Below are 14155 nucleotides of genomic sequence, written 5' to 3'. Positions count from 1 at the left end.
CTCATGAATAAATAAATAAAATCTTTAAAAAAATAAAATAAAAATAAAACCATTCTTCACTTAGAAAATATTTATTGGGATCCCTGGGTGGCGCAGCGGTTTGGCACCTGCCTTTGGCCCGGGGCGCGATCCTGGAGACCCGGGATCGAATCCCACGTCGGGCTCCCTGCATGGAGCCTGCTTCTCCCTCTGCCTGTGTCTCTGCCTCTCTGTCTCTCTGTGTGTGACTGTCATGAATAAATAAATAAAATCTTTTAAAAAATATTTATTTTCTAACTTTTATTCAATTAATCTTTAAAAAAATTCTTGAAGGATGTGGTATGGGTGGGCAAAGTCACCCCCATTTGATAGATGAGTCTACTGAGCTCAAAGAGGTCAATTGGTATGGCCAAAGTCATTCAGTTAATTAGTAGGAGCCTCTGTTCCAATTCTTAAGCACTCCAGTTGTGGGGGCTTCCTCTCACTTCCAAAAACATGCCAAGCTTTTTCCCACTCTGGCCCTGAAATGATCTGACCTTAGTTCTTTCTCATCTTTTAGGTTTCCCTTAGACAACATTTCCCCAGGGATGCCTTCCCTGCATCCTTTCTCAACAGGCCCCCGTTAGTCCCCAGAACCTGACAGCACTTGGCATCTGGCAATCAAGTATTTGCTAAATGAATGAACAAGTAAGTGTGTGGATGCCTGAAGGGTTTCCAATTTTCTGATTTTTCTAACTTATAATAATGACTAAGTGACAGGACTTTCTCCTTAGCATTTCTAGCCAGATCCCCTTGTAGACCGATGGATGAAAGTGGATCTGGCCCCAGCAAAATTTAAGCACCCACTTGTTGAATTGAGACCATGATGGGACCTCCCTGCGGAAAAACAGACAGACTTGCTCTTTAACCTCTTTCCTAGTTGACTCAAAGCTAGATTCTTAAGTATGGAAAGAAGACCCACACAACAGCAGAAAGAGAAATAAAATGGTGATAAATGACTGGTTTCCCACTAAAGCAAAAGCACAGGGGTTAGGCTGAGGAGAAGCTGCAGATGGGTTTGAAAGGCTGCAGGAAAGGTCCCTACCTAGGTCCTCCCCCTGAGTTTTCATCTGTCACACCAGGCTCTGCTGCTGATGGCAGCCATGTGCAACAAAGAGGCCTCTGTCTGAAACCTGATACCACTCCCCCACCCCCAATCAGGGCCCAGAGCTGTGAAGAGAGAGCAGTGGGTCTGCTGGAACTCTAGTCTACTTCCAGATCCATTTCCCTGAACCCACAGTGTATTTTGAGTCTTATTCTAATAAAGAAGGCTCTTCCCTTACAAAGATAATGATGATGATAAATTGTTCTCAAAGGGAGACACAGCCTGGGAAAATAGGAGATTTCATGTATTTTTCCTTGAACTGTGGGATCAAGTTTGCATGCGAGCTCTAATGTGATGATTCTTAACCAAGATGACTCAGGACACAATTTTCCTTCTGCCCATGGTTGATTTTCTTTTTAAGGGAAAGACTGCTCTTACATAGCCTAGTTGAATACTTTACCAAGTGTTAGGCTTTAGAAGAGGAGTCACGAGTAAAAGCATAGCTAATGTTAAGTGAGTAGTTACTATGTGCCATGTACTGTGCTTCATGCATACTTTGTTTTTATCCTCACTGTAGCCCTGGCATCCCCCACCCTCCACCCCTGTGCCAATTCTCCAAGAAAACAGCGAATCACAGAGAGATTAAGTAACTTGCCTACCAACAGACAGCTCATGACAAATATAGGTAAGACTTAAATGCAGTCTCCCTTAGTCAGCCTGTGTTCTGAGAGCTGGAACAAGGCTCTCCAGGAACCCAGGTTCTCTGTGCTACTGGGAGATGCACTAACTAATATGCTCTGGCACCTACCGGATTGTTCTCAGTCCTGAGACTCTGTGTGCTAAAAACTGCATATGCCTGTCCATTAAAAAAAATTTTTTTAAAGCCTCCTTCCACTTCTGTAGCACCCATTTCCTTCAGGATCTGGATCAAACCTACCCCTATGACTTTTTTTTTTCCTCCCAGTCTGCTTCCCAGCTTCTGTTGCGGCCACACGGGACCACTTCTCCTTCCCCTCCACACTGTATCTGCTTTGCCAACTCTTCATCTTTACACATGCTGCAGCTCTGTTGTAGCATAATTCCTCTTTCCCTCTCCCATCCTTGTCATCTAAACAACTACTTAACAGTCAAGACCAAGTTCAAATATACCTTGCACTGGGACACCGCCCTGACTCTCCCAAATAGCCCTGAAATTCTCTCCTCTGTTTTCCCACCATAATTATAACATTGCAAGCAATCAAACTTTTGTTTCTCTGTTGCCCTAACACAATTTCTCACTCATTTATGATGACATAAATTTTTGTAAGATTAAAGTCCTGAAGTCTGAAATTTCACCAACATTCCAAGTACAATCTTTTTTTTTTTTTTTTTTTTTGGTGCTATTAGTCGTTGTACTAGAATCCTTCACTGGGCTATTTATACTCTTGAATTGCTCACATTTCTTCCCTTAGGAACCAAAAGTAAAGGCAAGCATAAGTGCTTCTGTGCCTCGAGTAAGACAGTCCATTCACCAACAGTCTCATGACGGTGTCGGTTAGTGGTTTTCTACACTAAACATGGAGAGTGTTAAAAAAATCCATTTAACTGTGATTTCTTGCTTTTTGCTAGAAAGCTTTATAAGTAGTTTCTTGGTCTCACCTAGTGGAAGGGTCACTGCTTTAGCTGGGATTGTGACAAGCCTCCGCAGAATTAGAGTACTTTATTATCACATTAGTACTGGAAAAAGTCACATAATTAACAGAATTTATCCTCATTTACTCTGTAAAAGCACTAATATTCAATCTCTCTGCCTCTGTTTAATTACTTTCCTTAACACAACTTCTTTTTTTCCAGGTTGACCCTTCCTGGGCTCATCTACGGAAATGTGTTAAAACTTTTTCTCCCTCTACTCCATTTAAGATGCTAGACTTTATTCATTTGAATAAGCATAAAAGGCACACCAGGGTCTGTCATAGTTCACACAATGCTTTTGAATTAGCAACCGTAACGGTGTCATACTTTTGTGGAGATCCTCTGTTCAGAGTAAGTGATGACAGCCACCAGAATTGCTGTTAATTGTAATATGACACTGGCATTACACTGTGTGCTAGCTAGTGGTAAACTAGCATTAGTTCAGGTGCCTAAGAAATTCAGAAGCTGAGACGCTGCAATTTTTTAAAAAGAACAGTAGACCCGTCTGACATAGGCTGCCTTCTCAAGTAACACTTATTCAGACCTGTTTGCTCAAGAGGGTGGGAGGAACACACACACACACACACACACACACACACACACACATATGCTCACATATACACGCTCACATGTGCATACATCAAAATAAATTCACCATTAAACAACAAAATCATCATCAAATAAATCTGGGAGGTGTTGCACTTGCTCTTTCTCTTGATTTTTTTCTTATAAAGGCAGCAAAGTCATAAAGTAAAGAAACCATGGTTTAAATAACAAACATTTAGTAGAGGCTGAACTTCTGCTCCCTTTTTCTAGAACACAGATAATATATCGTGCCTTTGTATTTCATGTTGAGACGTCCACAGTCTGGTCAGGAAGATGGGGGCTGGGAAGAAAGGAGCAGATCTTGGGTGTTGAATAGTTAAATTAACTTATTGATAACAGGAGGTAAGCCCTTCCTGATGAGGTCAGGGGTAGGGTCAGGTGAGTGACAGAAGACAATGGGTCAAATGGGCCATTGGTCCTGGTTCCTTAGATATTAAGCTCCAGGCACTGAGGATACAGACAGCCTTCTCCTGTCTGGGACACATGGGTGGCCTAAGAGATATCCACAGCAATCATCTTCCCTTTTGCCTATCAAGAGAAGAATCAGTCCTGTTCCATTTTCCCTGAGATACATCTCAGCTGTAATGTGAAAAAATAGCATACAAGAAGTCCTTCTCATCTATCCTCCATTTTATCCAAGTGACATGCAGTAAACTCTATTGGTCTTTATCTCAAAATAGAATAACCTTATGATCCTGCAAACATAATATGTATGACCCATGTTCACTGGGAAAGAAGAGTCTTCTCCAACCTCCAAGTTTTAGTTCCATCGTTTCTTTTTCCTATGATGCCTTTCTCTCCCTTTTAAAGTCCCTCCATCCTTCCAGGTCTGACTAAGAATTCTTCTTCCAGGAAGACTGCCCAGATTCTTCCATTTAGATTTCAGGTCTTGTTCCTCCAGCCACCTAAAGCAATCAAGGTCTGAAGGTGTCTTTCTTATTGCACTTCCCAAGGTCATTTTATATTTAGGTTATGTAGGCATGAATCTGATTGGATCACTTGGCTGTGAACCAATGTGAAGGGATTATGGGGGTTAAGGCTTTGCCTAAGCTCAGGGACCATATTCCTGGTTGAAACTGATTAATTTATAGTTTACTCCAAAGCTACCCTTCTCTTAATTTTGGGTCAGATGCTCCATCATTCCCTGAAAGTTTGCTAGCTAATTCCCATCTCCAAGCTGCTAGATGTGCTGTCCCCACTGCTTGAAACTGTCTACTCAAAAGGAAACAAAATCCATTCTTTAAGGCTGACACCAAAGCCTCCTTGACCACATTGGCCAAAACCATAAGGTAACAACTTCTAAGGTAGATATTATTAGTAGTCCATTTGTCTGAGGTCACCAATCTAGTAAGTGAGAGAATCTGGATTCACACCCAGGGGTAACTAAGGCCTATATAATGTTCTCTTTCACTAAATAATTTGTATCCAGCTTATCACTATTCAAAATGTATTCAAGATGTTTGTGGAGGGTGCTTTCCCTTGCCTGCCTACTCACCCTAGTTCTCAGGTATAGGAATGAGGATGTGAAGTAGAAAAAATGGCCCCATTCAGAGTCTGGAGACATGCCACCATCATGTGGAAAGGAGCCATCTCTCATAGTTTCCACTGCCAACGGACTTGGCCACCATCTTGGCATGGTTCTCTTTGGTGCCACTAAGCACTTTTCACCCTTAGAAGGACAAGGAAACCCTCTCAGTTTTTTGACTCCCTCACAGCCATCCTTTTCTCAGTCCACGTGGTCAGCTTGAATTTTAAAAGGGTTATTGCAATGCTTTGCGAGATAGATAAGTGACATTTCTGATTGCTTAGGGGCACCTGTTTTTGGCTCCCCTTCACTCCTGGCCCATGGAATATCCTATGTCTACACCACATGCATATCTCAGGGCATAAACACCTTTGCCTTAGAACCCTGGCATTGTCATCATTATCTCCACCCCCAATGCCCTGCACAGAGGCAAACTCCAGGGCCTCTCATCCTCAGCTGTTCCACCATGTCAGTTTCATAGGCAGCAGGACACACATTCCAGAGTCGGGTGGATTAACCTCCAAGATGACACTCAGTTTTAGCTTTAGCCTCCCTAAATCCTCAACAAAAACTTTAACAGCCAGATCTGATTTAGGACCTTAACTGTAAATCTCCTCTCTTCTCATGCACTCACTAAAGGGATGAGTAGGGTCAGTTCAGACCTTTTCTAGTCATTTGTCCCCATTGTTTCCTGGAGAATTCAATGGGTGATGGGTAAGAACTTTCGTCATCACGAGCCTCATTTAAAGGCAAGATAAAAAAGAAAAAAAAAAAAAAAGAAGAAGAAGAAGAAACTAGAGGGTGGGGAGAAACATTATTAAATGCTTTCCATGACATGGTAAGCACAGAATATGAAACATGGATGGGAATTTATAAAAAGATTTGAAGCAACATCATTCATTTATAGAAATGAAGCCAACTTGCTAAAATGTTAAAAACAGCAGTAACTGAATTTGTACTCAATTCTTAGAGCCTTGTTGATCAGCGACTGAGCCCTGCCATGAGAACAGATCTCCTTTTCACTCAAGTGAGGATCTGCAGGGGTATTTTCAAAAGTAAATAAATGGCCACAAAGAACAAAAAAGATCAGTAGAGAATTGAGTCTCTCAAGAACATCCCTGACAAAATAAACCCCATGTTTATGTATACTCCCTCAATTGGCCTGAGCCAGAAATCTCCCCTGCAACTTAAAACCAACTGCACAGGAGTTGAGAGAAATGTCCGGAATTAGCTTAGTCAAATGCTGCCTTAAATAAATGCTCCTCTGGTGCTTAACAAGATGCTAGTGCCAAAGTAGTTTAGTCTGACCATAGTAATTCCCACTTTTTTGCCATAATGCATCACACTATCTTTTCTTTGGTATCTTAAATGTAAACACCTCTTAAAAATTCCAGTTGGTATATTTTAAAATGGTGTCTAGCTTTTTCCTGATTACAAATGTTGAGTCATCATTTTATAAAAAGTTAAATTCTCAAAAGTAATAAATAAATAAAAACCATCTATACTTCATCTCCTCCCAGTCTTTCCATGTATATATAAATTGTATAACAATATACAGATTTTTATATCCTTTCTTCATGTAAGTAATCTTCAAAATGTGGTGTTTTTTTACTCCATTATATTTCATCACACATAGTAGATATTTTTAAAATCTGCTATTGTTTGATTACTTTCAAGATTTTGTTATTATAAATAATACTTTGGTGAACATCCTTGGGCATAAAATTTTATTCGTGTATCTGAGTATTTCCTCAAAATAATTACTGAGGACAAGAACTGCCAGGTCAAAGTGGCATCTTACTTGAGAACAAGTGTAAAACAATTTCATTTGAAAATGTCTATGTGGGTCAGAGTAACTTGAGTTTCAATCACACTAGGTTGAGGAAGCTTCAAAAAGTGACCCTTGAGTTGCCCAATAATACAGGGAAGTTTTGATAACTTAGGTCCCAGGGCATCCATGTTTATAAAAAACAACTGACTAAACACAATGAATACATTTCATATCCACAAGTCCAACTGTGTTTTCACCTGTAGTCATAGAATGTATAAATACCCATGACAACATAGTCATCATCTTGAGTTATAATTAACCACAAATGAAGGCAGCCTAAGAACAGCCTTCTGTGTGCCACTAATACTGCTCTCACTGTACCTGCTATAGTGCTGAGAAAAGGACTCAACTCCAGCTAAGCCAGTTATACACTGGACACGGTCAGGGTTTGCACTAGGCCCATGTTATCACCAAGATGCTATGTCCAAGAATAGGGTGAGAGGAAGCCCATTTTAAGAGATCTTTACTTAAAGGCTGAGTGGGATCCTATTATCTCTGAGAAATTGCATCCTCTGTAGGGTAAGCATCATATTGTGAGGTCCCACTTTAGGGAACATTTAAAGCAAGTGATCTATAACATGGTTATCGTTTTCCTAAAATCATACCTGGAAACTGTTCAACAACTCCATCCCAGCAAGAACAGCACTCCTTTATTACACTAACATTCTCCAAGTGAATTCCACAGACCCTACCTCTGATGCCTGAAGTTATTCTGTTTTCCTGAGATATTAGCCTCAAATACAGTTGACAGTGCCTCAAATTTGTACATGATCTCTTCTCATTGTCTCAAGGCACAAAGGCCACCACTTATGACCTGGCCTCCAGCAATCCAGTCAGCTACATCTCATCTCATGTCCATTATGTTCCTTTATGTTAAAAATACTCAATTTTTAACAATTAACATTTGTATTTTTATAAATACAAATACTTAGGGAAGCCCTTAGAGCTATCTCCGGTCTCCTTAAATGCTATTTCTTCCCCCCGACACAGACCCCCATGCTGCCCACTTCTGAACTAGAAGAATCCTCTGTATTTCAAAAATGATCACAAATGCCTTCTCTCATCCTGAGAATCCTTCCCAAGTTCCTCCAGGAAAACAAAGAATCCACCACCTCAAAGTTCCCATGGCATATTCATCCAGAACCATATCTACCAAGTTACTTTGTGACCCTCTACTTACTTACTGATCTCCCAACTAGAGAGTAATATCCTTGAAGATGAGATCAATGTCTTTTCATCCCTGCATCCTCGGAACCTGGGATATAATTTATAAATATATGCTTAAATCTGAAAGAACAATAAGCATGTAGGTAGCATGATAAAATGCTACCTACAACTGAGAAACCAAAATAAATGAACTGAGGGCACCAAGACATTCTAGCTGTGAGCTGCGTGTGCAGAGCATCATGACTTCTTGTAAGAAGCCACATGCTGGAATGTCTGCGAAACCAAATTGTACTAATGAAAACCACCCACAGTTTTATACTACGTGGCAATAATCTTATTTTTTTCCACGAAAGGGGGAATATCATCTAATAATAAACACAAGTTCTGTAAAGTCTCGCTGATCTAATCCAAACCTTTTCTTTGGTGCATTCTAAACATATTTGACATAAATGATGACAGAATCTCATGCTAAGACACATAAATCCAACGATAAATGGCAGAAACTGTAGAGAATTATCAGTTACTAAGGGAGAAAATCAAACCCATTAATTCAAGGGTTATCCGAGATATGAAGAGAGTCCTGGTTCTAAACAGACAAAGGCAGGTACTGAGGTCTTTTAAATTCTCAAACACTCTCTTGTCTTTTTGATAAGGCAATGAAACAAGGAGAACTATTCTAACACTAACAGCTCATGGGCTGCAAGAATAAGCAAGAAATACAGGAGTTACTTAGTGTAGTTTCCCAGCTGAAGAAGAGATCCCTTCTTCAACGTTCCATAGAGTTGCCAGAGCAACCATATGTCTGTCCCGGGAGCTAGAGATGAAATGCAGAATATAGGCAAGCTCTCACTCCTCATGGGCCTGGTATTCCAGTGAGGAAGAAGGACAAAAAGCAAGAAAACAAAATCATAACTAAACAAGATAATATCTATTATCGATCAGAGTTACTGGGACAGGGAACACGGCGGATGGGAAGTGATTGCTGGCAGAAAGGGGAGATCTTTTAAACTTCCCTGGTAGTCACAAAGTTTTTGGAAATGATGTTTTGATTGAGACCAGAGGACAAGAAGGAGCCAGCCACGCCAACATCTAGAGGAAGAGCATTCCTGCTAGCCAAAAGGTTAGTGTGACTAGATAGTAAGGAAGGAGGAAAGAGATGTGAATGGTACTAGAGGGAATAGGATCATTCAAGCTGTGACGGAAGATGTTCCATCATGGGGAGGCAGTGCCTCCCATCCAAACCAGAGAGCACTGTGAGTATGTTTCCTTCAGAAATTCCCATTTTAGCCTGAGACCAGAAAGCAACACTCCTTTATTCCCCAAGATAACAATTCAGTAATTTGAAGTGGCCACTAGATCTTATTCTTCAACAAGCAAATCTTATTCTTCTACCATCTCAGGACATGATTTCCAGATGCTTAACCTTTCTAGTCATCCTTTTCCAAATAATTCCCTCACTAGACAACATCCCTTCAGAACCATACCATCAGAAATGAGCAGGCCCCCCAACTGCTAGGGGCAGTCGCAGGGTGGTTAAAATACTAAGTCAGACAAACTGGGTTCCAATCTGGGCTCTACCACTTATCAGTTGTGTGACCTTAAGAAAAATCAATTAACCTCTCTAAGCCTCTGTCTCCTCATGTGTGAAATGGGAATTATAATATCTACATGGGAGAATTGTTGTGAGGATTAAATAAAAGAATATACGTGAAGTCCACAGGGCCATGAATAGCATGTAGTAAATGTTCAGTAAAGTTTAGCTGTTTGCATTATTACTAGTTGTTGTTATTATTATTATATAACCTCTGTCAGTATCCATCTTGGTCTAAAATCTATATCTGTTCAAATGCAAGTTAAATACATGTTTGTTTATGTTTTGCCTTGCTTTGTTTTGTTTGCAGTAGTGGGGACCAGGGAACAGATTGGGGGTTAGAAAGCCATTTAAATGTACACTAAGCCAAAAAATAAATAAATAAATAAATAAATAAATAAATAAATAAATACTAAGCCTCTTTCTCTCAATGTCTTTTGCATATAATACAATAGTCGTAATCTGATGATGGGAACAGAGAAAGATCAATAAAGCATTAAATCATAACACTGGGATGCATCTAGACTCCAGTTACTGTAGAAATAAAGCCTTTTCCGTATGACTCAGATAATGCTGCATATACTGAATGATTTCTCATCATCTTCCTGGGGACAAGAGAATGCTCTCATGCATCCTTTCAATCCTCACATGAGGACTGTGCTGGAGCCAACACATAAGTCCTTAGTAAATACTGAGGAGTGAAGGAAGGGGGATGTCATTTAGAAGTCCACCTAGACTTATAGGATCACATTTGATGATGAAACTCACACAATCTTGGCTCTCAAAGGGACCCAAATGGCACATATCATAGGCACAGAAACAGAGGCTCCGAATGGTATAAAGGAACTTGCCTAAGGTCACACCACTAACTTGGGTCAAACCTAAGACTCTTAATCTCTTCCCAGAAAACCATCCTAGCAAAGCAGTCAGAGGCTTGAATCCCAGACAGTCCTCTGCTCGCCTTCAAAGTCTTCTTGCAGAACTGTCCTATGAGGCAGAGGAGAATCAGGTTTCCCCATTTCCATGGTTTGTATCCCTAGCTTATCTGAACTCAGAGTTCCTTAGGGAGTAGAAAGTCAAGGCTGGCATCCCCAAAGCTGCATAAATCTCTCACCTAAGGAACATCATCATTTTTCTCTTGTCACAACTCTTCCAGCCTAATATTTGACAGCTCCGATCGGGTACTGTCCAAACATTTATTAAAACATTTTAAATGATGAATATATCCAATTATTACTATTAATGCAGCTAATACTGACTAATGAGGGGGAAACGCAGGAACTGGTGTCCCGCAATTCATTACCCCTGCCTTGTCAACAATTCAAAGCCCGAAACCTAATCATCCATACCGGGTCCTGTTATATTTCACACGTCACTTTTAATAAGTCACTCAGTGCCTATAAATTAATGTAACATGTCGGCGTTTATGAGTGCGGCTTTGTCGCTGTTAACAAATGATGTTCTGGCCCAGTCTACAACAGCTAGGCAGTGACGAATGATGGAAGATGATTTCTTTCCAAACTATAAACTATACACCGGGGACTCCAGTAATACATACATATATATGTGTGTGTGTGTGTATATATACACACACATATATGTACACATACACACACATTTATATATGTATATATGTATATATATGTATCTCCACATGTTATATACATCCAAGCACACAAATTAACAAAGCATGCCAATACACACAACACAGGCACAAATGTGGAATAAATACGATGCATAATTTGTGGCAAAGAACTATATAATAACCCCTATACTTTCTTCTCCAACAGATTAAATATGCCACACTGGTAACCATGACAGTCCCATAAATGTGGTCAATGTCAATTTCAAATTTGTTATAAGTTCTGGTCTGTTGCTCCTGGCCAGGTTTCAGGACAACCTGACATCCTAACTAATAATGAAGGCCCAGTAGTGTTGATGAAAGGGGAGGGCCAATGTTATGATGAAAATATCAGCAGTTAGAGGAAGGGTCCACATTTCTTTGTGAAAATTGATGGTCTCTGGATGTTGGGATGGAAGAGAGTACTTATTTGCTTCTAAACAGATCTGGATAATTTATATTTCCTTCTAAGCCATGACTTCATATTTCACAAAATCATTAGCGTGTAATTTGGGTGTAACTCAACCTCCATATTTTCACTGGATTCAAGAGTCAAGAAGAAAGGATGCTTCTTTAACAGGTGTCCCTTTCTATTACTTTGCCATGCCCGAGGCAGCCCTGGCACTGACAGAAGAGTCTGGATCGTCACACACGTACGTTGAGCAGTACACATAATGACAAAACCCCAGGGGGAAAGAAGGCCAGGAATTTCCTTGGGAGTTCATCTACATTCAAGGCCACAGTTCTGTGTGCTGAACTCTTAGTATAGACGACAATTCTCTCCACTTGCCTGATTTTGGAAAAATACAATGCTCCATTTTTTGGAGTGTACCAAAACTTCTGTGTAGTTATGTATTTTTTTTAAGATTTATTTATTTATTTGAGGGGGGAGGGGCAGGAGGAGAAGGAGACAAACAGACTCCCTCACTGAGTGCACAACTCTATCCCAGGTGCCCCCATATGGTTATGTTATGATTATTTTGATTATGATTATTTTCTTTCTCTCTGCTAGCTCATCTTAATTCCAGAAATTGTTTTAAGAAACATTAAAATTAACAAAATCTAAAAAAACTATGTTTTTGAAAAATTCAAAATGGATCCTACAGGGTCCTTATTACACCTCCTCTTTGACAAGCTTTCAACCATTCATTCTCAGAGCCCTTTTCATGTGTCTTTTCCACTTGCCCACAAAATTCAGAAGGTACCATCACCACCTAATGATACAAACCCTACAAAAGCTTTAAAAAAAAATTCCCCCGAAATTTGTACATCTATATCTGAGAATTCCTTTTTTAAAAAATATTTATTTATTCATGAAACCACATAGAGAGAGAGACAGAGACAGAGACATAGGCAGAGGGAGAAGCAGGCTCCATGCAGGAAGCCCGATGTGGGACTCAATCCCAGGAGTCCAGGATCATGACCTGAGCCGAAGGCAGATGTGCTTAACTGCTAAGCCACCCAGGCGTCCCTATATCTGAGAATCCTGTATGTAGTTTTGTCACATGGATTTGGCTCAAACACAGTGGCCCAGAGTCAAATTAAGGTTATTCGAGAAACAAATAGCAACAACAAAAATAGATTCTACAAATCTTTTGCCATACTCCCCATTCTACCATTAAATTAATCTTCATAAATAAGAGCTTTAATTTAACTGCCTAAACAAAGATTCATATTTTATAAACCCTGAGTTTACAGACTTTCATTTTATGTGTGGCTCAGAGTTTAGCTCTTCCAATTCATATCCAAGAAACACTGGAGTGCTAAACATGCCATTTGTTTTCTTTCTTAAAAAAGACCACTCAGAAATGTAAAGGAAACTAAAGTGAGCAGTGCAAACATGTTTTCATTACACATTTATGACAAAAGTATTTGAGTTGTACTTAGTCCGGCAGGGACTGACTGCATTGCCCAATTTGTTTTCCTGGGGTCTATGAATGTCTAAGTCAAGTCTAACACCCTTCACACAGCCTCAAAGAGCAGAGAGAAACCGACAGTGACGCAAGGGCTCTCTTTTTCTTGCTTTTTGAAAATTGAGCAATGTCTAATGCTCAAGAAAATGGTTTGAAAGTACCGTCTGAGGTCACATACCGCACAGCCAACTAGAAAGGCTAGTGGACCAATGAGTTGAGTGACTCGGTGCCCCAGTCTCTTGGTGTTTGCACAACTTTGGGGCAATAAGATGCTGAAAAAGCTGCACAGCAGGCAAGAGTCATGGCAGTACCTTGCCAGGGGCGGGGGTGAGAATGGCATAAGCAAAACTTGAGGTGATTTCAACATGTGTGATGTTGAAAGCATTCACTTGTAACCTACTCTTGAAAAGATTCAAAATGACTTCATAAAGCCAACTCACGGCCACTGAAGGAGGTTTTATGTTCCCTTGACAAAGAAGGAACGGAAAAGAAAAGAAGGATGATGTGTAATTTCCTTCAGAGGCCTGAAGGGAGGCATTCGACTTTATGTCCTTCCAGTGCTGGGGTCTTCTGGAGTGTGTCAGAAGGAAAAGGCACGTGGGGTGTGTGTGTGTGTGTGTGTGTGTGTGTGTGTGTGTGTGTGTAAAGGTGAGGCAGAAATGGAAGACACTAGAACTCTGGGCACTGTGTGGAACATAATGCAGAACACTGTCTGCTCTGGTCGCTCTATAAAGATATCAACCCAGGAGGAGACAGCTGAAAAGCGCTTTTCCCAGCAGAGGCCTTCACAAGGCACAGCAAAATCCCGCAGGGAATAGGGACAATTTGCATAACAATGTGCTGTTGCTTATCAGAGGACCCAAAGGATAGGATACCCTTAGAAAAAAAACACCACACTTTTCAGTCCAGCCCATTGCAGAGAAGGGCGTTGCCATTCAGTTTGTCCCGGCAGAGGAGGGAGGACCTCCCCCCTCTTTTAGTATTACTTTACTACAGAGAGTCCACGAAACCTTCATAGTTCCTCTTCCAAAGCATTATGTTGCCATATTGGTGGTGTTCTTTGCCCCCCCCCCAACTCAGGCACAGGTCCTCATACGCAGCCCCCCCTTACATCCTCCCCCCCTCCAATTTATTCCATTTTTATCTTTGGGGACCAACCCACTTCCA

The 14155-nt window shown here is 40.6% G+C and overlaps 1 protein-coding gene and 1 long non-coding RNA gene across 16 annotated transcripts in view; one reads left to right on the top strand and one right to left on the bottom strand.

Moving 5' to 3' along the window:
- The window catches only part of LOC144312730 (uncharacterized), a 29050-nt gene extending 26701 nt beyond the window's left edge, over positions 1-2349 (top strand). For both annotated transcript variants that reach the window (XR_013378307.1, XR_013378309.1), the window contains exons 5-6: positions 539-666; positions 1641-2349. This is a non-coding gene — a long non-coding RNA (uncharacterized LOC144312730). The remainder of the gene's footprint in view (positions 1-538; positions 667-1640) is intronic.
- The window catches only part of EBF1 (EBF transcription factor 1), a 392209-nt gene that overhangs the window by 153502 nt on the left and 224552 nt on the right, over positions 1-14155 (bottom strand). The window lies entirely within an intron of this gene.

Source organism: Canis aureus, chromosome 4 (genome assembly GCF_053574225.1).
Source record: "Canis aureus isolate CA01 chromosome 4, VMU_Caureus_v.1.0, whole genome shotgun sequence".
Classification (NCBI taxonomy): domain Eukaryota; kingdom Metazoa; phylum Chordata; class Mammalia; order Carnivora; family Canidae; genus Canis; species Canis aureus.
This window is presented reverse-complemented; position numbering and strand designations above follow the sequence as displayed.